The sequence below is a fragment of the Hyperolius riggenbachi genome, chromosome 2 (assembly GCF_040937935.1).
Source record: "Hyperolius riggenbachi isolate aHypRig1 chromosome 2, aHypRig1.pri, whole genome shotgun sequence".
Taxonomy (NCBI): Eukaryota; Metazoa; Chordata; class Amphibia; order Anura; family Hyperoliidae; genus Hyperolius; species Hyperolius riggenbachi.
The window spans coordinates 131,439,835-131,464,880 of record NC_090647.1 but is presented as its reverse complement, the minus strand read 5'-3'; the positions used below and the strand labels follow the sequence as shown (position 1 = coordinate 131,464,880).

The window sequence follows — 25,046 nt, the reverse complement described above, 5'->3', positions numbered from 1 at the left end:
GTGCAAAATAACGTCCAATTTCATAATCTACATGCGCTGCGTTAGGGGCACGTTGTGCGACTTTAACGTTGCATCAAACGCAACGTCCCACTGTGAAAGAGGCCTAAAGGCACAAATTACCTGGTTAACGCACTGCATGCTGTGTATTACAGAGTCTGAACCTGCCACACTGCACTTATAGCGGAATGAAACCCAGCAATTATTTGCTCTAAAACATTATTTACAGCATATTATATACTACCAGCAATTTTATTATATTTTTTTTTTATTATTATTATTTTTTTACTAGAACAGCATTCAGGGCTGGTGCACACCAAAACCCGCTAGCAGATCCGCAAAACGCTAGCAGATTTTTAAACGCTTTTTTTTATTTTTATGAGGCGTTTTGCTAGCGTTTTGCGGATTGCTGCTGCGGTTTTCAGTATAGTAGATTTCATATATTGTTACAGTAAAGCTGTTACTGGACAGCTTCTGTAACAAAAACGCCTGCAAAACCGCTCTGAAGTGCCGTTTTTCAGAGCGGTTTGCGTTTTTCCTATACTTTACATTGAGGCAGAAACGCATCCGCAATCCAAAAAATGCCTCACCCAGGCATTTTTCGTTTCTGCAAAACGCCTGCCGCTCTGGTGTGCACCACCCCATTGAGATACAATGACCAAGCAGATCCGCAGCCGCAAGCGGATCTGAAAACACCCAAAAAGCCGCTCGGTGTGCACCAGCCCTCAAAGGGTTAAACACAGGACCGAAAATCTCAATGCCAGGAAATTTGGACAATCTGAAGTAGAGATAATGTTATCTTGTGTTTAATTGTATTAAGTGAGAAATGTAAACAAAACACTTCTCCGACACTGCAGTGTCTCCTGAACAAAGAGTCTGAAAGTATTTCTGCTTATATTTCAGCATGAAAAAAAAAAAAAAAAAAAAAAACAGTTATGAATAAAATGCAAAGTCAGATCTCAAAGCAAAAAAGTGTACTTTGGGAACTTGTAGTTTCTAAATGAATAACAATACTTATGCACAAAAGCAAAATATGAAAACCATATGGCATATAAAAAGTAGGAAAACAGGTTTTAATTGGATATTATGCCAGGGTTTTATACTGCTTTCATGTGCAAGCCCCATAAGAATATCATTGCATCGCAATGTTATTTGGCAATATTGTCCACTACACTACAACACAAAAGACTAATAGTGCCCATACAAGATACAATAAAAACGTTCAATTTTCCCGTTTATTCGATTTAAATGATTGAATTGAATGAAAGTTGAAAATTTTTTCAAACAAGAAATTTGAACGGTTAACCCGTTTTTTTGAGAAAAATCTGATCGGACATGCTGGAAAAATATTTTCGATCTAACGGAATAATCAAACTAAATTATCTAATCGAAGAAAAATGAAAAATTGTACCGTGTATGGGCGTGAAACGGCCTTAAAGAGACTCCGTAACAAAAATTGCATCCTGTTTTTTATCATCCTACAAGTTCCAAAAGCTATTCTAATGTGTTCTGGCTTACTGCAGCACGTTCTACTATCACCATCTCTGTAATAAATCAACTTATCTCTCTCTTGTCAGACTTGTCAGCCTGTGTCTGGAAGGCTGCCAAGTTCTTCAGTGTTGTGGTTCTGTGATGCATCTCCCCCTCCAGGCCCCTCTCTGCACACTGCCAGTGTGTTATTTAGATTATGGCAGGTTCTCTCTGCTCTATTATCTTTTACAATCTGGATAAATCCTCCTCTGAGCTGGCTGGGCTTTCACATACTGAGGAATTACATACAGGAAGAGCTGTCTGCACTCTGCAGGAAGAAAAAGCCTGACACTTCAGTGGAAGATAGCTGCAGGGGGAAAGAAACACACAAATGATCTCTTGAGATTAAAAAGGAAAGCTGTATACAGCCTGATTGTGTATGAATGTATTTTCTATGTGTGGACATACTGTACATCAACCTACTTCCTGTTTTGGTGGCCATTTTGTTTGTTTATAAACAAACTTTTTAAAACTGTTTTTAACCACTTTTAATGCGGCGAGGAGCGGCGAAATTGTGACAGAGGGTAATAGGAGATGTCCCCTAACGCACTGGTATGTTTACTTTTGTGCGATTTTAACAATACAGATTCTCTTTAAAGTGAACCTGAACCAAGTAAAATGATTTAAAATAAAGACATGATGTAACTGCAAATGAATATTACATACTTAAAGCGGAATATAACCCTGCATTTCAACTTTGCTCTAAAACATTATTTACAGTATATTATATGCAACCAGCTTTTTTTTTACTAGACCAGCATTGGAAGGGTTACACAGAGCTTTAAAATTCCTGGAGATTTCTGCAGACACATCCGAAGCTGACATAGATACATTTTGTTTACATAAATGTATCTAAGTGTTGAATGTGACTCACTCTAGGTCCGTACAGCTATTTTTCCGAAAGCCTTTGATAACCGTTCGGTATCGGTGCTGTAAGCCTTTGATAACAGTTTGTTATTTATCAACGTGTGAGGTATTTTACCGATCAGAAGGGCGGAACCTGTAGCATTATGCGTAATTAAGGCTGGTATTCGGCAAATGAATATATTTTGGTGCTAGAGTACGTATAACACCCAGTACAAGAATATGTGAGAATGTCACTTGGGACATTCCAACTACCTCCCCCGCAACAGCTTGATATGATTCTTTGGCTATCATTCATGAAGCATTACCGCATGCAGAAATGCAGAAAACAGCTAACTTTACAGAGCACTTAGCAAAATGTCAATTCATAAAAGCTGTTTCCGCATGAAAAGCTGAAATTTCCAAGCAGTGAGGTAAATTACCGCCTTGTGCGATGATTATCTCAACACGTCATTAAATGTTAATTCATAAAGATTGGAGTAGGCGGTATTGGGACGGAGAATACCGCTTGCTGTGAAGAGGTGATAACGAGGTGATAACAGTGTGATAAGAGCTGGGGTCTGTAAAATCCAGCAGCAGAGCGATCAGAACAAATAATGCTTTCCTGAATACCCCAGGCTGTGTATTTAACCTCTTGGGTACCCGTTTTCATTTCTATTTCACATCACAAAGCCTGCATGTGTAAAGTTTCTTGAAGTTCTTAAAGGGGAACTGAAGAGAGAGGTATATGGAGGCTGTCATGTTTATTTCCTTTTAGACAATACCAGTTGCCTGGCAGCCCTGCTGATCCTCTGCCTCTAATACTATTAGCCATAGCCCCTGAACAAGCATGCAGCAGATCAGGTGTTTCAGTGGTTCAGACTTATAAGTCTGATCTGACAAGACTAGCTGCATGCTTGTTTCTGGTTTTAATCAGATACTACTGCAGAGAAATAGACCAGCAGGGCTGCCAGGCAACTGGTATTGATTAAAAGGAAATAAACATGACAGCCTCCATATACCTCTCTCTTCCGTTCCCCTTTAAGCTGTGGCAATTAAAATAGATTGTTTAGAAAGACTAATAGACATATTCAGCGCAGATTCAGGGCTATCAGAAGCAGTTTAACTAAAAAATGCACATCTAAAGGGAAGTTGGGGATGCCTCTTAATGTAATGCTGCCTCTGTGGGAGAACAGGAATGTAACAAATCAGCTAGCCACTCATTAATGTAACAACTCTGAGGCCTGGTGCACACCAAAACCTGCTATCAGATCCGCAAAATGCTAACAGATTTTGAAACGCTTTTTCTTATTTTTCTGTAGCGTTTCAGCTAGCGTTTTGCGGTTTTGTGTAGCGGTTTTGGTGTAGTAGATTTTATATATTGCTACAGTAAAGCTGTTACTGAACAGCTACTGTAACAAAAACGCCGGCAAAACCGCTCTGAACAGGCGTTTTTCAGAGCGGTTTGCGTTTTTCCTATACTTAACATTGAAGCAGAAACGCATCCGAAATAAAAAAAAAATGCCTCACCCCGGGAGGATTCGTTTCTGCAAAACGCCTCCCACTCTGGTGTGCACCACCCCATTGAGATACATTGACCAAGCGGATCCGCAGCCGCAAGCGGCTGCAGAAACGCTGAAGAAGCCGCTCGGTGTGCACCAGCCCTGACAGCTCAGTTAGGTAATTTCCCTCATTTCTACAGCTGTGAAAAGGTTTATGAATTAGCAGACAGAAGTCTAAAATGCCGAATGCTGTATTTTGCCTCCCAGATTTTTTTTAATCGCACCGCTTTTATGAATCGAGGTCTTTACCTAAGAAATGAAGAATTTTGTCAGACCAGGTATTGCAGCACTCCTTTGACGGGTACTTTCAAGTTTATCGCCACATTTTTGGGCAAACTTAAAATCATCTCTCTTGAAAGAGGACATTTATGAATTATTTCAATTTCAGTGTATTCGTCTAGATACGGGGTCTAAATTTACACACTGAAATCAGCCTGACCCTATTTCTATCCCTCCTACGCCTTTGCATAATAACCCTCAACTCGTACATAAGTAGTTCAAAAGGCTCCATTTTCAGTTTCACTCCCTCCTAACAAGAACAACAACAAGAGACTGCAGGAGATATTCTGTTCGGTAATCAACGCTAAACCACACCCACTTTTTACTTCATGAATGCAAACTTCACACTTTTTAACGTCAACGTATCAAACTGTTAAAATTGTTGATAACCATTCTGTAACGTTCATAAATGCAAACGTAGGTCTCGTTTACACCTCGCTAACGCAGATGGCTGTGCGATCCGAACGCAGCGCGTACGATCGCATGCCATCTGTGCCGCTGCGCTGCTGATCCCACCCATTGACAGTGATGGGATCAGCTCTGCGCTACCTGGCAAAATGCAGGCAGCAGTACGCAAGCGCTTCCCAGCGCATCGTACTGCTGCGCAGTGCAGTAGATGTGAACGGTAGAAGCGGTACGCAGGGTGTCAGCGTTGCGCAGCAGCGCTTAAAAGCGCCCTAGATGTGAACAAGGCCTTAGGCCTTGTTTCGATCTGTGCGCTTCTATCCGTTTTTTATCAGCACATCAAGGCCTCGTTCCCATCTGAGGAGCGCAGATGGCCATGCGATTCGAACGCAGTGCATTCGATCGCACGCCATCTGCGCTGCTGATCCCATCCATTGACAGTGATGGGATCAGCTCTGCGCTTGCGGGCAAAATGCAGACAGCAGTACGCAAGCGCTTCCCAGCGCATCATACCGCTGCGCAGCGCAGTAGATGTGAATGGTAGAAAGGCTGTCTATGCCCTTCTGCGTTTCAGCACATCATATGCGCTTGCATATCCGCACGGAAGCGTGTATGATGTGAACGAGGCCTTACAGATTGATACATGTTGCTGAAAAGCGGACAGAAGCACACAGATGGAAACAAGGCCTTAAGCCTAATGAGTTTATTTACCAAACATTTGATAAAAACGTTCAAAAACACTTCATGAATTGAGGCCTTTGTCAGAACTGAAATAGATCACTTGCTGTCAGTTATAACTGAAAGGACAACTGATGAGCAAGGTAATGTCCATGTTTCCCTATAGCTTAAGTGGGTGATATTACCGTTTAAACAGTGTGCTGATCAGCAAACTGTCATAGGGTAATGGCCATTTTCAAAATGAAGTATGGAGAATTCCATCGATCGCAGTGGACAAACAGAAGAGGAGAAAGATATTGGAAAGTAGACTACATGGGAGGTCTATGTGGGAGAAGTATGGCGTGTATGTTAATTTTGATTTTTAATTTTCAGTTCAGGTGTAGTGGAAATAGGCCCTTAAACGGCAACGTGCACCTTTCCAGTGGTGGTGAGGCATACTTTCATGGTACTGTATACTAGAGATGGGAAGTTCGGATCTTTTCAATGATCCGGATGATTCGAATCGGATCATTGAAGAGATCCGGATCTTTGATCCGAATCTCGGATCATTTTACTACCGGAAGCATTCGGGGGTGAAATGAACAGCAGGACAGGTCTGTGGACAGGAGAAGGGGAGGGAGTGGACACACAGAGAAGGGGAGAAGATGGACAGAGGGCAGGGAGTGGACAGAGAAGGGAGGAGGGACGAGCAGAGAGCAGAAATGTTTGCACGTAATACCCACATGCTGAAGTCATATGCTTTACATATATTTCACCTATATGTTCATCTGTACACTTTGAAAGAAAAGGTCGCACAGTGAAAGAAAGCATTCCCAGAAGATAAGTGCAGCTGTTTAGTGCCGAGTGCAGGAGGATCAGGATCATATTACGCTGCAATCACAGTGCCTGCAAAGTTACTGAGCTATGCTGAGCCAAAAGCTTCCAATGTGATCACTGTGCAGCACTACGGAACAGCCAGCCTATAATGGGCAGCACATTGCAGCCAGTATGTGTGCTCTACACATATCTGGCAGTGGCACCCATGTCCCCTCTCTCTCATCTACCTGTCTCCCTGCAAGGCTGGCTCCCATCCAACAGAGCGATCCCTGCTTCCAGGACCCTGCTGCCCGCTGAGAGGGGGCGTGTCGCTCCTGGCCCCGCCCATTTTGCGATCCGAATCGTTCATTTTGATGATTCGGATGATCGACTCATAAAATAGATTCGGATCAAAGATCCGAATCGTTCATGATCCGGACAACACTACTGTATACCTCACTGAATGCATTGCGCCGACACAGTATCGCGCAATTCAAAGCAAGCAGTGTGAAAGAAGCCTAAATAAGGCTTGGTTTACACAGACGGTTACTTGGCGGTAAACAACGTCTGCGGGGTTAAACATTTAAACGCGGTTTATTTAAATGAATGGACAGCCGTAATTACAATCACTTACCATTGTTTACGGTAGTTTGCGCAAATGTCGCATTTCTATCCTGACTTTCCGGTCCCGGCGCGCAGCTGATCCTGGACACAACAGGTTGCTTCTAGGATTGTTTACCATCGCTCTCCTGTGTCCCGCTGCAGGAGTGAAAGATGACGCACGCCAGGTAGGGTCACTGAAAGCCAAAAAATGCTTTTCTGCAAACATGCAAAAACAAGGCCAGGACTCAAGGTGCGTACACACATGCAACTATAGTCGTTTGAAACGATCGTTCAGCCAACGACCAAAGCAGCCAACGACCATTAAGTCTAACACGGACGAGCTAGATCATTAAAAACGAACGATCTAACTTGGCGGATTTTTCCCAACGACGATCGTTTGCAAAAGCAGTACATCGTTGGAAACGGTCGTTCGAACTAGGCTTGACATGCGCATTTCGCTCTCTCTCCATGAAACTTCTCATTTTTATGCGCAAGCGCAATAGTTGCTTTGCGTGATTAATGTTTGTTCTAACGATCAGATCGTTACACACCTTTAAAAACTACCTTTACTTAGGTCGTTCTTTCGTCAATTAAAAGTTTGTTCGTCGTTTACAACGAACGATCGTTGTCGCATGTGTGTACGTAGCATCAGGCCTGGAACCCACTACAAATAGCTATTCGCTAGCGTTTTGTAAGCGATTTCATGAGCGTTTTCTGGCAATTTGGTTAGAGATTTTAAAAAGTGTCAGTGTTTTGCCAGCGATTGTGTAGCGATTAGCGTTTTTAATTCTGATTGTAAAAAAATTAAATTAATTGAAAGGATCAGTGTGCAGTAATTTCAAAATGCTAGCAAAATCGTTGTGTAGGTATTGACGAGCGATTACGCCAGCGTATGTATATATATATATATATATATATATATATATATATATATATATATATATATATATATATATATATATATATATATATATATATATATATATACACATACATACATACATACATACACTTTACATTGCAGAAACGCTAACGCTAAAAATGTTGCATGTCCTGCATTTGCGATTTTGGTCATCGCAATTCCTTCAGTGGCATTTGGCCCATCCATTAACATTAGCTGAGAGTTTAGGGAAATCGCTAGAGTTTTGAATCGCTCACAAAATCGTTCTAGTGGGTTTGAGTCCTTAGGTGTACCAGTAGTACTAGAGCAGGATCATCCACCAGGCAAGCTAGGCAGGTGCTGGGGTCTAGTTGCTGTCCAGGGGCCCACCTGCCACCTTCTTTGACCTCTCTTTACTTCAGCTTACCAAAAGGACCACAAATCTACTACCTTGTCTAGGGCCCCCACTGCATCTTAATCCATCTCTGTGTAGTACATGGCCCAAATGATGCTTGAAAGCCAGGGACAATATCATCCCTGACCTGGGACTGCCCAGGACATCAGCAGGCTCACACACAGGATGTACAAAGCACATACTATACAACACACAGATCTACGAAGAGCATTGCAATATACCATCACTGGCCTTATGCCTCCATCACATGCCAGCTGTCAGTGACAGTGCTGGAAGTATCACGTGATCACTCCCCAAAAATGTACAAATCCTTCCTGCCCTGAACCACACATGAATCCGTCATTGGAAAGCACCGAGCTGCAGTCTATGGCGCCTCATACATCCATCCCCCATAGACTCCACTCTGATCCTCCCTATCAGCAAGGACAAGCCCGCTACACAATGCACTGATTCCAGCGCCAGCAGAAGGCACACACACAATAGCCGCTTCTTCCCCACGGACACATCCCAGCACGGAGGACACGTGTCATTCATTCCCGCACAGTGACCTGGCCGGGCAATTAGCACCAGCAATGGGCATTTCATATATGATTTTACCCCAGCGCTTACCTTAGAAAATAGCCAGACCGTCCCGTCTCCTCTAATCCCTCCACTGCATATCATTAATGCCTATGGGTTTTCTCCCTCCCGTGCTCGGAAAATCCTGTCAAAATGATGCATGTGTATACTGCCCCTGGTGGTCACTGATATAAAATACATCTAGCCTGCAGCCACATAGAAAAAGGAGGGTCTTGTATTATGGAAATCATCTGGAAGCTGCTGCGGTAAAGAGACACACAAAACGTAATGTAAATTTCAACGGCAGTGTGAGTCAGCATTGGAAAATGATTGCAACAGAGAGAAACCGTTTGGATTGTTTGCTATATGATTTCAAAGGTTATGGAACTGGGAAATTATAGGTTTTACATAGAAATATATTTCCTTTCAAGTAATTGCATTGGAAGAGTGAGGGTTGCGCTTTCCAGTGGAAGAGAACCCCTCAGGACCCTATCCACTGGGAAACACAATCGCAACCACAATCGCACTGTGTTGCAATCGCACAACCCACAATTTACACTACCAACGACTGTAAAGCGATCCTTGCAAGAATCACGCTGTCCAACGATTGCGATTCAGGAAAAAACGACTCGTACAAGTGGGAAATGAGCAGCACAATTCACACCTGGTCAAATCGCAGGCGTTTTGTCACATTGCAAAAATCCAGTAATGTTTTCCTAGGGGTCTACTTGGTTTTCTGGAGACCTCTGGGATTGTGTGTAACATCTGAGAAAAGCAACTTTATAATTTGCAAGCGGTTGCAATAATTTATAGCTATTACTATCAGAAATTGCAACCCAACCTGACCCTTTTCTCACACAGAACTCTCCTCTGCTGGGCAACTAATAACCCCCCTGGAGGAAAGTAATACCCCCCCCCCCCCCCTACGGGCAACTAATAAACCTCCCTTTAGGAAAGTCTTAACCTTCCACCCCCACCTTTGCTATACGATTAACAACCCCCTATAGCCTGGAAGGAAGTAATAACTCCCCCCTCCTGGTGGGCAACTACTTTTCGCGATTCTTATGTTAAATTAGTAACCCTAACAATTTCAAAATTGCTAGCAATTTGCGATTTTAATTGAATCACCTGGAGTGGAAAATGCCCCTAACAAATAGCTGAATAATCCTTGTTAATAGGGCCCAGAAAGGACATTTCATAGAAGTACAAACACATGTATATCTCATGTCATATATCGCCTCAGGTACAAATTAAAAGAAAACTGTAAGCGTTAAGAAAAAAAAAAACAGAGTTTAACTTACCTGGGTCTTCTACCAGCTCCCACAGACGTCCCGTGGCGGGACAAGACAATCTTCTGGTCCCCTGCCGCGCCTCACTTCCATTTTTTATGACTTTAATGTCGCTGGCCACTGCGCCTGCGCTGCCCTGGCCGCGTGTCCTTGCACTACAGGAGCCTAGGTCTTACATACATAGGTATACATAGGTAGCTATATTTCAGGTTTTCATTATTGCACAGCGTCAACTCGTCTTGCTGGCCAGAACTGCAGAATCTGCTCTGTAAGGCTAGGGCCACAGTGGTCCATTGCATAACGCATGCGTTATAATGAGTGTGAACTGCAATGGAGACTGGACATAGAGTTTTAGGCCCCGTTTCCACTATCGCGAATCCGCATGCGTCTTGCGTATGCGGATTCGCATAGACAATATAAGTGAATGGGCCTGTTTCCACTTATGCGTCTGCGGGAGCGTTTTATTGTGCGGAGAAAATCTGCACGGAACACCCTGCAGAATTCACCTGCGTGTGGAATGCAGGCGAATCGCACACAATTTATTTATTAGGGAAATCGCATGTGTTTTCCCCATGCGTTTTTTGCCGCGAATTCGCATAGGTACCAATGTAAATTCACACAGGCAGTGACATGGTTAAAATCGCATATACCCTCACCTATGCGAATTCGCGGCAAAAAACGCATGCGGAATCGCATCCGCATGCGATTTCATCAGCGGTGGAATCCAGGCTATTCCGCACCGCAATAGTGGAAACGAGCCCTTATACAAAGCTTGCAGTGATCCATTACAATGCAGTATTGAGAACAGGGATGTGAAGAAACAGACAAAGTGGCGTGCACCACCCATCCTAATCCAAGTGCTTTATTGGCAACAATGTCGTGGCATACAATCCAAGATGGGATGCGTCAGGATTACATATCTGAAGTATAGCATGATGAGCGGTAGAAGGGGAGGTGGGGTGTCGGGACAAACGGTGGGACCGGCGGCGGCCGTTTTGTGTCCTCCTGGACGCTTGGTGACGCTGCATTCCCAAATACTACTGTAGTAGTACTGTGAACAGGCCCATAGAATTGTATAGGTAGTTTGTTGACATGCATTATTCTGCACTGCAACTGAGCACTGTGAACTAAGGGCTTGTTCACACTATGAGCACTTTTCGTTTTTTAAAAGCGCTGGCGATTTTTAAAAGCGCTTTAAAGGCGCTTGAGCAACGTTTCTCAATGTGAGTATTCTCACATAAGCGATACGCTTTCTTTCCAATCCCAAACGCGACTCCTGCACCATTTCCTGAGCGTTTGCATGTCAATAAAAAGCGCTTTGAAAAGCAATTTAGTGAGCGCTTTTAAAAATAAATACATTGTATGTATCAAGTTCCAGGTCAAAGAGTTCACTTCGTGATTGTCGTTAGGAAGAAAAAAAAATGCCAAACAAAAGTGCTTAGAAAAGCGCAAATCGCAGGGAAGCGCACTTACAAAAGCGCTTGCAGAGTCTAATGTGAACTATGCCTAAAGGTTCCATCTTCTTAAAGTGGACCTGAACTCTTGCATAGGACAGAAGGAAAACAGAGAAAAATGCACCCTGTATGTATTTAGAGAGTTTAGCCTGTCTAAGGAGCTATGGGTCCCGGCGCAAGTTTTACATTGACTTTGTATTGCTATTTGCTAGTATTTACTGGAAATATATGTGGCATTTAGAATTTTAGTTAACTGATAGTTATCCTTTAACATCATAGCCTGACACAGAGCGAAGTGATATAACGTGTAATGATACAATGCTGCTATGTACAGGTGCTCCGTGGAGCACAGAAGAGTTATGGGGGATGTCTGGGGTCAGGCAGTGTGGGTGGTCTGGCAGTTCTCAGGGGCCCTAATGGAAACGCCGGCCTTGGATATGATTTCCTTCATCAAATATACGCAGGCATAATGCAACACACACTCTGCATGTTACACATTTCACTTATCATTACACAAAGAGCGCTATGTTGCTTGCACTTTCTACACTGCGTTTGTGAATGACGTGTGCGAAAACGTGCATTTGGATATTGAGGTCCTTTGCAAGGCAGAGATGTGATGTGAACACTCCCATAGAGTCGTATGAGCAGCCTTAAAAAAATGAAAGTGAAAATATTTAACAGACAATAATGAAAATTGAACAAATGTTAGTGCCTTGCAGTCAGTCATTTCTCAGTACATTTCCTACACACAGATGTACACTAAACGGTATTGCAAATGGGAGGCTTGACACAACAAGGCAGTGCTCCTGCAATACAGTCATTCCAAGTCATGTTAGAACTAGTCCTGCCTAATGCTTACTACATACTTTCGTGAGAACCTCAAATGGCATTTCTTAGAAAATATCTATGCCAGAGCAGGGTCAGACTGGGACACTAAGGGCTAACCAAGGAAATTTCAGCCTGCCCCCTCTCCTTCTCCCCCCCCCCCCCCCCATTTTGGGCTCACATACACATGTACGCTAGAAATTTTGCATAATTTTATGGTAGGGAATAGATTGTGAGCACTTCTGAGGACAGTCTCCAATAGGGATATGTCCACATGCGGCGCAAGGGTCACCACGCACTGGAACATGGACGTGGTCATGATGAGTCATGGGCAGACTTTAAAATAAAAAAAATAAAAAATCAGATTGGCAGCAGATATCCCCACAAAATGCAATTAGATTTAGATTGGCGGCAGATATCCCCACAAAATGCAAATAGATTGGCGGCAGATATCCCCACAAAATGCAAATAGATTGGCGGCAGATTTCTCAACAAAATGCAATTAGATTGGCGGCAGATTTCCCAACAAAATACAATCAGATTGGCGGCAGACAGCCCCACAAATTGCAATTACATTGGAAGCAGATATCCCCACAAAATGCAAATAGATTGGCAGTCAGTTAGTGGGGGCCCCAGAGCTGAGAAGGAGGGGGGCACAGCGCAGGAAAGGGGGAAATTGTGCACAGAGCAGCGGGGAGGGGGGAAGCCTCCCCCCCTCCCTCACCTAGGGCCCCCCTAATTCCACGCTCTCACCTCCTCCAAAATTGCAGCTAGCCAGCCAGTGGCAGCAGCGGGGAATCACTTACCGGGATGATCAGATCCATAGCTCTGCGTGCCGCTGGCTGATCTGGTCTCCTGCACTGCACTGACCAATCATGCTCTCACAGGAAGTACTGTGAGAGCGTAATTGGATAGCGTCAGTGCAGGAGACCAGACCAGCCAGCGGCAGGCAGAGCTATGGATCTCATGCCCGTAAGCTATTCCCCGCTGCTGCTGCCACTGGCTGGCTAGCTGCAATTTTGGAGGAGGGGGGAGCGCGGAAGGAGGGGCCCCTAGGTGAGGGGGGGAGGCTTCCCGCTGCTCTGTGCACAATTTCCCCCTTCCTGTGCTGTGCCCCCCTCCTTCCCTGCTCTGGGGCCCCCAGGAGGCGGAGCGGCCAGGGCCCACCCATGGGGGAAAAAACAATATATATATATATATCAATGTAGCACACATTTCAGGAACTGCTTCTTCAGTTGTGTGCATGTGAGAGGAGTGATACAATCTGGAGGGACTCATTTGATGAGCAGAATTAATCAGCATCAGTGAGGAATAGGTCTCTGGAGAAATATATTTACAGATCACAGAAATGCGTCTCACATCCATATATTGTATGGGATGCATTGCTGGGGAATAGATTGCTGTTTTGTGGAACTGCTGTGGACAGGAAGTACCAGGCAGCACCACCAGAGAACAGGTGCACACATCTTCCCTCAGGCTGCTTGGATGGATAATTAGGTCAAACAGGTGTTTGTGTAGCTCATTAGCAGGCACTCTGTTTAACTGTTTGGTTGCTACAGGAAAATGAGAAATGAGTAACTGTATATGCATATAAAGGTATAACTGTATATGCATGCCGGGAGATTTGGGCGCAGGGTAAAGTCGATATATGGCTTACTCTGCTCCTGCACAAGTCCCGGCGGCGTTAATTACTATTCCCCCTCCAGGTCGCAGTGGACGGTAGAGAATGATGTAATCTGGCTTCCAGCTATTGCTGGCAGCTGAATTACAGTATTTTAAAAGTAATTTGAGCTCCGTCTTTTTGTGACTTTAATGTCGCTGGCCACTGCGCCTGCCCTGCCCTGGCCGCGTGTCCTTCCACTACAGGAGCCTAGGTCTTACATGCCTATATTTCAGGTTTTCATTATTGCACAGTGTCAACTCGTCTTGTTGGCCAGAACTGCAGAATCTGCTCTGTAAGGCTAGGGCCACAGTGGTCCATTGCAAAACGCATGCGTTATAATGAGTGTGAACTGCAATGGAGACTGGGCATAGAGTTTAACACAAAGCTTGCAGTGATCCATTACAATGCAGTATTGAGAACAGGGATGTGAAGAAACAGACAAAGTGGCGTGGACCACCCGTCCCAAGTGCTTTATTGGCAACAATGTCGTGGCATACAATCCAAGATGGGATGCGTCAGGATTACATATCTTAAGTATAGCATGATGAGTGGTGGAAGGGGAGGTGGGGTGTCGGGACAAACGGTGGGACCGGCGACGGCCGTTTTGTGTCCTCCTGGACGCTTGGTGACTACTACTGTAGTAGTACTGTGAACAGGCCCATAAAATTGTATAGGTAGTTTGTTGACATGCAGAATTGTTCTGCAATGCAACTGAGCACTGTGAACTAAGGGCTTGTTCACACTATGTATTCTCACATAAGCGATAAGCTTTCTTTCCAATCCCAAACGCGACTCCTGCAACATTTCCTTATCATCTGCACGTCAATAAAAAGCGTTTTGAAAAGCAATTTAGTGAGCACTTTTAAAAATAAATACATTGTATGTATAAAGTTCCAGGTCAAAGAGTTCACTTCGTGATTGTCGTTAGCAAAAAAAAAATTGCCAAACAAAAGTGCTTAGAAACGCGCAAATCGCTCTGAAAGTGCAGGGAACGCACTTACAAAAGCTTTTGCAAAGTCTAATGTGAACTATGCCTAAAGGTTCCATCTTCTTAAAGTGGACCTGAACTCTTGCATAGGACAGAAGGAAAACAGAGAAAAATGCACCCTGTATGTATTTAGAGAGTTTAGCCTGTCTAAGGAGCTATGGGTCCCGGCGCAAGTTTTACATTGACTTTGTATTGCTATTTGCTAGTATTTACTGGAAATATATGTGGCATTTAGAATTTTGGTTAACTGATAGTAATCCTTTAACATCATATCCCCGACACAGAGCGAAGTGATATAACGTGTAATGATACAATGCTGCTATGTACAGGCGCCCCGTGGAGCACAGAAGAGTTATGGGGGATGTCGGGGGTCAGGCAGTGTGGGGGGTCTGGCAGTTCTCAGGGGCCCTGAGGCAATTGCCCCACTTGCCTTAATGGAAACGCCGGCCTTGGATATGATTTCCTTCATCAAATATACGCAGGCATAATGCAACACACACTCTGCATGTTATACATTTCACTTATCATTACACAAAGAGCGCTATGTTGCTTGCACTTTCTACACTGCGTTTGTGAATGACGTGTGCGAAAACGTGCATTTGGATATTGTGGTCCTTTGCAAGGCAGAGATGTGATGTGAACACTCCCATAGAGTCGTATGAGCAGCCTTAAAAAAATGAAAGTGAAAATATTTGACAGACAATGATGAAAATTGAACAAATGTTAGTGCCTTGCAGTCAGTCATTTCTCAGTACATTTCCTACACACAGATGTACACTAAACTGTATTGCAAATGGGAGGCTTGACACAACAAGTCAGTGCTCCTGCAATACAGTCATTCCAAGTCATGTTAGAACTAGTCCTGCCTAATGCTTACTACATACTTTCGTGAGAACCTCAGATGGCATTTCTTAGAAAATATCTATGCCAGAGCAGGGTCAGACTGGGACACTAAGGGCCCACCAAGGAAATTTCAGCCTAGGGCCCGCCCCCTCTCCCCCCCTCTCCCCCCCCCTCTCCTTTCCCCCCCCCCCCCCCCCATCCCCTCTCCTTCTCCCCCTCCCATGTTTTGGGCTCACATACACATGTACTCTAGAAATTTTGCATAATTTTATGGTAGGGAATAGATTGTGAGCACTTCTGAGGACAGTCTCTAATAGGGATATGCCCACATGCGGAGCGAGTGTCACCACGCACTGGAACATGGGCGTGGTCATGATGAGTCATGGGCAGACTTTAAAATAAAAAAAAGCACAAAATAAGTAGCGGTGTTATTCACAGACATTAGGTCTGACCAGATACATTTTAGATAAAATAATCAAGTAGTTACATGCCTCATGATAATTCATCAAGTAGTCAAATGGCAGAAGATTTCCCGACAAAATGCAATTAGATTGGCGGCAGATTTCCCCACAAAATGCAATCAGATTAGCGGCAGATTTCCCCACAAAATACAATCAGATTGGCGGCAGATATCCCCACAAAATGCAATTAGATTGGCGGCAGATATCCCCATAAAATGCAATTAGATTGGCGTCAGATTTCCCAACAAAATACAATCAGATTGGCAGCAGATATCCCCACAAAATGCAATCAGCTTGGCGGCAGATTTCCCAACAAAATACAATCAGATTGGCGGCAGATATCCCCACAAAATGCAAATCGATTGGCGGCCAGTTAGTGGGGGCCCCAGAGCTGAGAAGGAGGGGGGCACAGCGCAGGAAAGGAGGAAATTGTGCACAGAGCAGCGGGGAGGGGGGAAGCCTCCCCCCCTCCCTCACCCAGGGGCCCCCATTTCCGCGCTCCCCCCTCCTCCAAAATTGCAGCTAGCCAGCCAGCGGGAGCAGCGGGGAATCACTTACTGGGATGATCAGATCCATAGCTCTGCGTGCCGCTGGCTGATCTGGTCTCCTGCACTGCACTGACCAATCATGCTCTCACAGGAAGTACTGTGAGAGCGTGATTGAATAGCGTCAGTGCAGGAGATTAGACCAGTAGAGTTGGGCCGAACCTCCGATTTTAGTTTCGCGAACTGGGTTCGCGAACTTTCGCGGAAGGTTCGGTTCATGTTAAAGTTCGCGAACCGCAATAGACTTCAATGGGGATGCGAACTTTGAAAAAAAAAAATTATGCTGGCCACAAAAGTGATGGAAAAGATGTTTCAAGGGGTCTAACACCTGGAGGGAGGCATGGCGGAGTGGGATACACGCCAAAAGTCCCCGGGAAAAATCTGGATTTGACGCAAAGCAGCGTTTTAAGGCCAGAAATCATATTGAATGCTAAATGACAGGCCTAAAGTGCTTTAAAACATCTTGCATGTGTATACATCAATCAGGTAGTGTAATTAAGGTACTGCTTCACACTGACACACCAAACTGTTCACTGAACAGAACAGGTATACAGTGGCGGGTTCACTGAACAGAACAGGTATACAGTGGCGGGTTCACTGAACAGAACAGGTATGCAGTGGCGGGTTCACTGAACAGAACAGGTATACAGTGGCGGGTTCACTGAACAGAACAGGTATGCAGTGGCGGGTTCACTGAACAGAACAGGTATGCAGTGGCAGGTTCACTGAACAGGTATGCAGTGGTGGGTTCACAGAACAGGTATACAGTGGTGGGTTCACAGAACAGGTAGGCAGTGGTGGGTTCACAGAACAGGTATGCAGTGGTGGGTTCACAGAACAGGTATGCAGTGGTGGGTTCACAGTACAGGTATGCAGTGGTGGGTTCACAGAACAGGTATGCAGCCAGGGACAAGCTAAGCCTAACTAATCTTTCCCTATGAGAGAGAGTGTGCAGCAGCTCGCCCTACTCTCACTAATGCAGGCACACGAGTGACTGTAATGGTCGCCGCTGCCTGCCTTTTAGTAGGGGGGAGTGGCTCCAGGGGCTAGTGTAGCCTAATTGGCTACACTGGGCCTGCTGACTGATGTAGAGGGTCAAAGTTGACCCTCATTGTGCATTATGGGGCGAACCGAACTTCCGCAAAAGTTCGCCTGCGAGACGCGAACGCGAACCACGGAAGTTCGCATGGAACCGTTCGCAGGCGAACCGTTCGGCCCAACTCTATAGACCAGCCAGCGGCACGCAGAGCTATGGATCTCATGCCGGTACGCTATTCCCGCTGCTGCTGCCACTGGCTGGCTAGCTGCAATTTTGGGAGAGGGGGGAGCGCGGAAGGAGGGCCCCTAGGTGAGGGGGTGAGGCTTCCCCCCCTCCCCGCTGCTCTGTGCACAATTTCCCCCCTTCCTGTGCTGTGCCCCCCTCCTTCTCAGCTCTGGGGCCCCCAGGAGGCGGAGCGGCCGGGGCCCACCGATGGGGAAATAAATAAAATATATATATATATATATATATATATATATATATATATATATATATATATATATATATCAATGTAGCACACATTTCAGGAACTGCTTCTTCAGTTGTGTGCATGTGAGAGGAGCGATACAATCTGGAGGGACTCATTTGATGAGCAGAATTAATCAGCATCAGTGAGGAATAAGTCTCTGGAGAAATATATGTACAGATCACAGAAATGCGTCTCACATCCATATATTGTATGGGATGCATTGCTGGGGAATAGATTGCTGTTTTGTGGAACTGCTGTGGACAGGAAGTACCAGGCAGCACCACCAGAGAACAGGTGCACACATCTTCCCTCAGGCAGCTTGGATGGATAATTAGGTCAAACAGGTGTTTGTGTAGCTCATTAGCAGGCACTCTGTTTAACTGTTTGGCTGCTACAGGAAAATGAGAAATGAGTAAGTAGAGGTATACCTGTATATGCATGCCGGGAGATTTGGGCGCAGGGTAAAGCCGATATATGGCTTACCCTGCTCCTGCACAAGTCCCGGCGGCGTTAATTACTATTTCCCCTCCAGGTCGCAGTGGACGGTAGAGAATGATGTAATCTGGCTTCCAGCTATTGCTGGCAGCTGAATTACAGTGTTTTAAAAGTAATTTGAGCTCCGTCTTTTGACGGCACCCAAATTACTCACTGTGTGTTTCTGGCACTGCTATATATGGCCTAGTGCACACCAGAGCGGTTCTGCTGCGGTTTGCGATCCGCTTGCGGGTGCTGATCCGCTAGGGTAATGTATTTCAATGGGCTGGTGCACACCAGAGCGGGAGGCGTTTTGCAGAAACGCATACTCCCGGGCTGCTGCAGATTTTGGATTGCGGATGCGTTTCTGCCTCAATGTTAAGTATAGGAAAAATGCAAACCGCCCTGAAAAACAGCACTTCAGAGCGGTTTGCCAGGCGTTTTTTGTTACAGTAGCTGTTCAGTAACAACTGTACTGTAACAATACATGGAATCTACTACACCAAAAACGCTTCACAAAACCGCAAAATGCTAGCTGAAACGCTACAGAAAAAGAAACAAAAGCGTTTCATAATCTGCTAGCACTTTGCGGATCTGCTAGCGTTTTTTGGTGTGCACCAGGCCTATCAGGTAATGAGTAAAGGTAGCCATACATCTAGAGATGATGGGCAGATTTGACCAGGAGACCAATCCCTCTCTAATCGAGTCTGATTAGAGAAAGATCTGTCGGCTGCCCAAGCCCACACACTGCAGGCCGATTCCCAATAAATTTCATGCTGAAATCGATCCGGGATCAGCCTTGTAACACTGAATCTGCCGTCTGCTTGTTTTGGGTTTCAATTAGCATGTATTGCGTGTTGCCATTGACATGCATTAGTGTGCGCTCTGCATGTGTTTCGCATTGCGCTACACTGGATCTGGAGTAAATAGCCGTTAGTATTCTCCTCCTTCTCCATTCAGCAAACAGCATAACCTGACTGTAGCTGTGTTAGGCCCCGTTCACACTTGCGTTTTGGCAAATAAACGGACCGGATCCTGACCTGATCCTGATCAGAACCGTACGGTTCGGATCTGAATCCGGTCCGTTTGTATCAGGCATGCATCAGGCTGCCATCCGGATCCGTGGGCAAAAAATAGCGAAATTTAAAAAAAAAAATGTTGGGGTCAGCAAAAGGTGCACCTGGTGCACGTGTAGAATCAGGTTCCTCCGCTGTAGGCCTCACCTCCACCTCTGACATTCTGCCAAACAGCTCCAGCACGTCTGTCACTGCTGCTCCACTCCAGACATGCTTGGCCCATGTGTCCCCATCCGAAATGGGCGTTTGTGTACGCATAGGAAGTGGGGTAGAACGTCAGGTTTTTGTAGGCAGTGTGTTCTGTGCCTTCCGTTCCCCATTGGTTTCTGTGTTTCTGATGGTGCTGTCAGGCTCAGGTCCGGCCCCGGTCCGGGTGCGTGGGCCGGAGATCCGGACCCAAAAAATAGCGCATGTTGGAAAAGAGTCCGGAGTCCGGATCCGATCCGGCTCCGTACTGTACGGAACGGACGCGTGTGAACGTCCGCATAGACTTTACATTGCTATGCGGAACGTGCGTTCCGTTTGTACAGTATGCGGTCCGGATCAGATCCGGAAAATCCGGATAGCGAACGGTAATGTGAACCGGGCCTTACTGTACTTTATACTGAGTCTTTCCATGTGTAATGAAATACACCTGAAAACTGTATGAGATGCACAGTTAATAACAACAGGCATACTGACCATTAGGACAGATTACAGTGTCAGTAAGCTTTGGTGTAATGGCCAGCCTCCTGTTCATATAGGGTCACCATGTTTTTGTTGGGGGGGAGGGAAACAGATAAAGTCAGGGGATGGAGGCAGGAACCGGCAAAGTACTTATCTTACCTTAAAGCAAACCTGAACTGAAAAATAAAAGTCAAAATAAACATACACACGTCATACTTACCTCCTGTGTAGTCTGCTCATCAATCTCTTTCTCCTCTCTTGCGTCCTGTTTGTCCATTGTTATTGATGGAATTCTTTGTTCTCCATTTTAAAAATGGCAATGACCCCATAACAGCTTTCAGGTCAGCACTCCACTAACCTCCTTGGCTGTAACACCGAGTCAGGCTTGTAGTAGAAAAAAGAAGCCAGGAGCGATAATCCCGGGCTTGACTCGGGGTAGCCACTGTGAGATATGCAGAGACAGTGCAGCGTGGCGGAGTTTCAATTCACCTCCCCCCAGACGCTGGCCGCCATTCTTCTTCCAATCCTCGGAGGCTCTGGCTCACACGGGTGAGATCGCCTCCATATCACCAGGGAGGTTAACCAGTAAAATTGCTTGATCCACAGGGAAACATGGACATTACCTTGCACATTATTTGTCCTTTCAGTTATAACTGACAGCAACTGATACAGTGGAAAAGGGCCCCAAGGCTTTCAGCTTCTGGAGAGACAAGTCTGACTAGATCTAGTCAGAACTGGCCCCCATAGGCGTTCTTCTCCTGATGACAAATAATGGTTCTTATTGGCTCCTGAGTGTACATGTCCTTTCCCTCTGACCCTATAATCTTCCATATGTATTTCATATACTGTCTGCTTATCTCCCCTAGCTTTACACTATTCTTTAGATATCTGCTGCCATAATTCCACCAGCACTGACTCCATGCTGATACAGATAGTCAGTGAAATATGTATGCAGCTTGGAATGAGGCTAGTGCAAATCAGCAAGGAATGTATTTAATTGGCCCAATGCCAAGCTGAGTACAGGCTGTGTTACATTTGCATGTAGGCTGGAATTTTTAGCTCCGCACTGACCGTTTCTGGGCATGCAACCTATTTCAGCTCCACCTCCATTACCTGTGATTACTTCTGTCTTTCAGATGCCCATACCGCCAGGTTCTTCTGCTAAGGACTCTGTCTTCAGTGTGAGATGCATCCTGGAGACTTTCTGTTAAACCTGAGAAAGGTGGTATTATATTATAAGGGTATATTTACATTGGTGCATTAGCAGTGCTGCCAGAAAGATGATGTAGTAACCTATAGACCAAATTATGCAGTAGCAGAAAAAATCAATTTCAGTTTCACTAAATAATTCAAAAACCTTCTAAAAACTTTAATTGGAACACAACAATTATTTTATACACATAACTGACAGCTTAGAGCAACAGCTTAAAATGGAGATGAACTTTTGCACAGGACAGAAGGAGACAATAGAGAAATGCACCCTGTATGTATTTAGAGAGTTTAGCCTGTTTAATTCCCCCTAATCTATGACTAATCACCACCGTAATTTGATCTCTCAGCTGTGTCAGCTCAGGAATTTCCTCTGCCATGGCAGAGCTACTCATCTGCAGACACACTGCAGATTTATTGCAAGATTTGTATCAGCTGTAACAAAGAAATGTTTTTGTTTAAAAAGGACAACTGAGGTGACGTGACATGATGAGATAGATGTGTATGTACAGTGCCAAGCACACAAATAACTAGGCTGTGTTCCTTTTTTCTTTTTCTGCCTTAAAGAGTTAAAAATCAGGTATGCATGTGACAGTTTTTTATGTAGGAAGTGACCGAATTGGACTGGGTCAGACTATAGCATAACCTTCATTGATAAGTAATTACAGCCATAAAACACTTTCCGGTCAGTAAATGGCTTCTGAGAGCAGGAAAGAGATCAGTAGGGTTAATAGTTTATAGATTTGAGCTCTGGCATACTTCAATGAAGGTGTTGTTGAGCAGAGAAAATGAAGCAGTAATAATTTAAAAACTAGATTTAAATATAAAATAAGACTGTGGGATATCCAAAAAAGTCATTTTTAGGAGAAGGAGGATAGATACTATTGTTTTTCTCATCAGTTTATTTTCACCTTAAAGGTTATTATGCTGTTGCGAATCTTTTAGAGCAGAGAGGAAGTACTGAGTCCAGGCTCGCTTTAACGTAAAAGTACAACAGTTTTTCCAGCACTGACACAGTTATCTATATGATGCTCCATTGCCATCAGATGACATGAGCAGTTTGTTTCCACGGAATTGAAAACTTGGCAGAAATTTCCATATCAGGTAGGATTTTCCCCATAGATTCCCTTTAATTCTGATGGTAACATCATGCAATTTGATTTTTGTAGGTGCCAATTCAGTGTCCTTCAGCCAGGTGAATTTTCCCTGGTGCCTTTGCAGTGTTCCGCAGCCAACTGAATGTTCCTGGGAGTCATTGAAAAGTGTGATCTCAAACATTATATTACTCCAGTAACCCCAGAGGATCCCGTGGTTTTTATTTAAAGCAGTGGTTCCCCCACTTAAAGGGAACCTTAACTGAGTAACAAAAAAGAATTCAGTTACCTGGGGCTTGCCCCAGCCCCCTGAAGATATCATGTGATCGCGCCGTCACTCACCGATCACCCTGTCCCCCGCTGTGGCTCAGTTTCGTCTTTGGCAGTCCGCCTGCACAGCTCTGGCCACATGCATCCTCGATCAGACTCCCGTCCCTGTAGCTGTCTTGCACCTGCACAGTATATATAGTATTATGCGTACGTTTGTACGTATTACACATACTGCGCAGGTGCAAGGCGGTCACAAGGACGGGAGCGCAATCAAGGACGTGCACTGCTGAAAAGGAAACTGAGCCACGGCGGGGGACCGGATGATCGGTGAGTGACGGCGCGGGCACAGGATGCTTGCAGAAGGCTACGGGAAGCCCCAGGTAAGTAACACTTTTTTTTTACTTGGTTATGGTTCCCTTTATTAATAACCCTGTATCCCCACTGGCTGATATCAACCACAAAGGCTGAGCCAGAAAATGGAGAGCCCACCTGGTTCTTAACATCAGAGGTACCTTAAAAAGAGAAGAGGAAAATCCTCTCACACACTTCTAAAACATCATTGTCTTGGTCACTATCAAAGATAAAGGGATATGTATATACAATTTTGCAGTTCTGGTTTTATCCATCGTACCGTTTGTCTGGGGCTTAGTTCTTGGCTTTTCTGCGTGTACAACATTGGCTAGCCCCATATGCTGATGCTGACGCTGTAGACTGGGAGAATAATGGACCCGAGGTGGATTTTTAACATGTTCTGTGCACAATGACATTCCTCTGTGCCCTTCTGCTGCCACCACCAGTCCCCCCCCCCCCCCCGGCTCTGCCGCCCCCCTGAAAATAGTGCCAGGCTGGCGACAATTTGCTTATCGCTAGCCTTCTGTTTACCTGCAGCTTGTCACTCAGTGTCTCCTCCTTTACATGGCTCCCTGCCTCCGTTAGCTTCCTCAAATTGGAAGCTAAGCCGTGACCCAGGAGTACTTCCTGAGGAGTACCATTGCTTTCTGTGATTTTATAATTTTACTACAGTCATTTATTTAAACAATTGTTTGCAGCATCGTTACCGCGGTTGTGAGTTTGGACATGATCACTGGTCACTGCTGAACCCCGATCCATCTTCACAAGGGTACTTATCTTGTACTTGGATGATGATGACTGTTACAGTAATCATTCATACATACAAGTAACAATGTTAGGTAAATAGTAAGGCCTTGCTGAAATACACGTGCAATTTTGGCAGACCAAAATCGCACATAATGACAGCGCACACCTTACTTTTCCGGCCTCCGCCCATGTAACAAAAACTGATAAAGCATGCATGATTCCCATAGACTGGCATCAGGTGCTGGCAGTCTATAGTGTACGATGCGCACGCACAAAGACTACGAAAATTGTTCACGGGAAACCGCCTGTGTTTTCTGTAGACGAAAGTGTGGCCTCTCCCTAACTGTGCCTCTCTCACAGCAGTTCTGTGTTACCTTAGATCTGTGGTCTGAGGTGATAGGAGCTGCTGTGGGAGGGGTCATGTAAATTTGGGCACAGTACACCTGATAAATTTGGGTGCTGCTATAGGCACCCATGTAGAGCGTCGCTATTGTCGATTATAACAGTAAATGTGGGCGCCAGAGTCAAACGATAAAAAAGCGAGCGATGGGCCTGCCCACTATAGAAACTGCGGCTATAAATATGGCAGCTATAAAAATAGCGGGTGCCACGGTGATACCAGCTGCAGTCTTCCTGTAAAAGTCAGTATCTCTTTTCCTTTGAGTCTTGAGAATTTTGGTGCAGAGTTCCACTTTTACATTTTTGAAAAAAAAAAAAAAAAGGAAATTCCTGGCAATCAGCAATTCTGCTGAGGATGTGCAATCACAGCGCTCCATACAATACTCAACTGAATGGTAAAATTGTCCCTTCTATAGTACAGAAAAATACTTTCGGAGAATAAAATAGTAAACTGGCCTGAATAACTTTCTGAAGAGTTAGATTTTGCAGGAAGGCAGCTGGACTCCGGAAGAATAGCCTTATACACTGGCAGACCATGGAGCTTGTCTAATGTCAATTTGCACAGTAAAGGAGGCGATTCATACCATGAATAGATACAGTGCTGCTGAACACTGCTTGTTTCATGACTTATCAGCAAAG

At 44.9% G+C, this 25,046-nt stretch overlaps 1 protein-coding gene across 2 annotated transcripts in view; it reads right to left on the bottom strand.

The window, feature by feature from the left end:
• Positions 1 to 21,528, bottom strand: part of B4GALNT1 (beta-1,4-N-acetyl-galactosaminyltransferase 1) — a 223,828-nt gene extending 202,300 nt beyond the window's left edge. Inside the window, exon 1 of one of the 2 annotated variants that reach the window (XM_068267426.1) lies at positions 21,451 to 21,528. The gene's annotated coding sequence lies outside the window, so the exon portion shown is untranslated. Of the gene's footprint in view, positions 1 to 8,596; positions 8,701 to 21,450 lie in introns of those variants that run through there. The other variant, XM_068267423.1, reaches the window with a different exon arrangement.
• Positions 21,529 to 25,046: the final 3,518 nt, after the last annotated feature.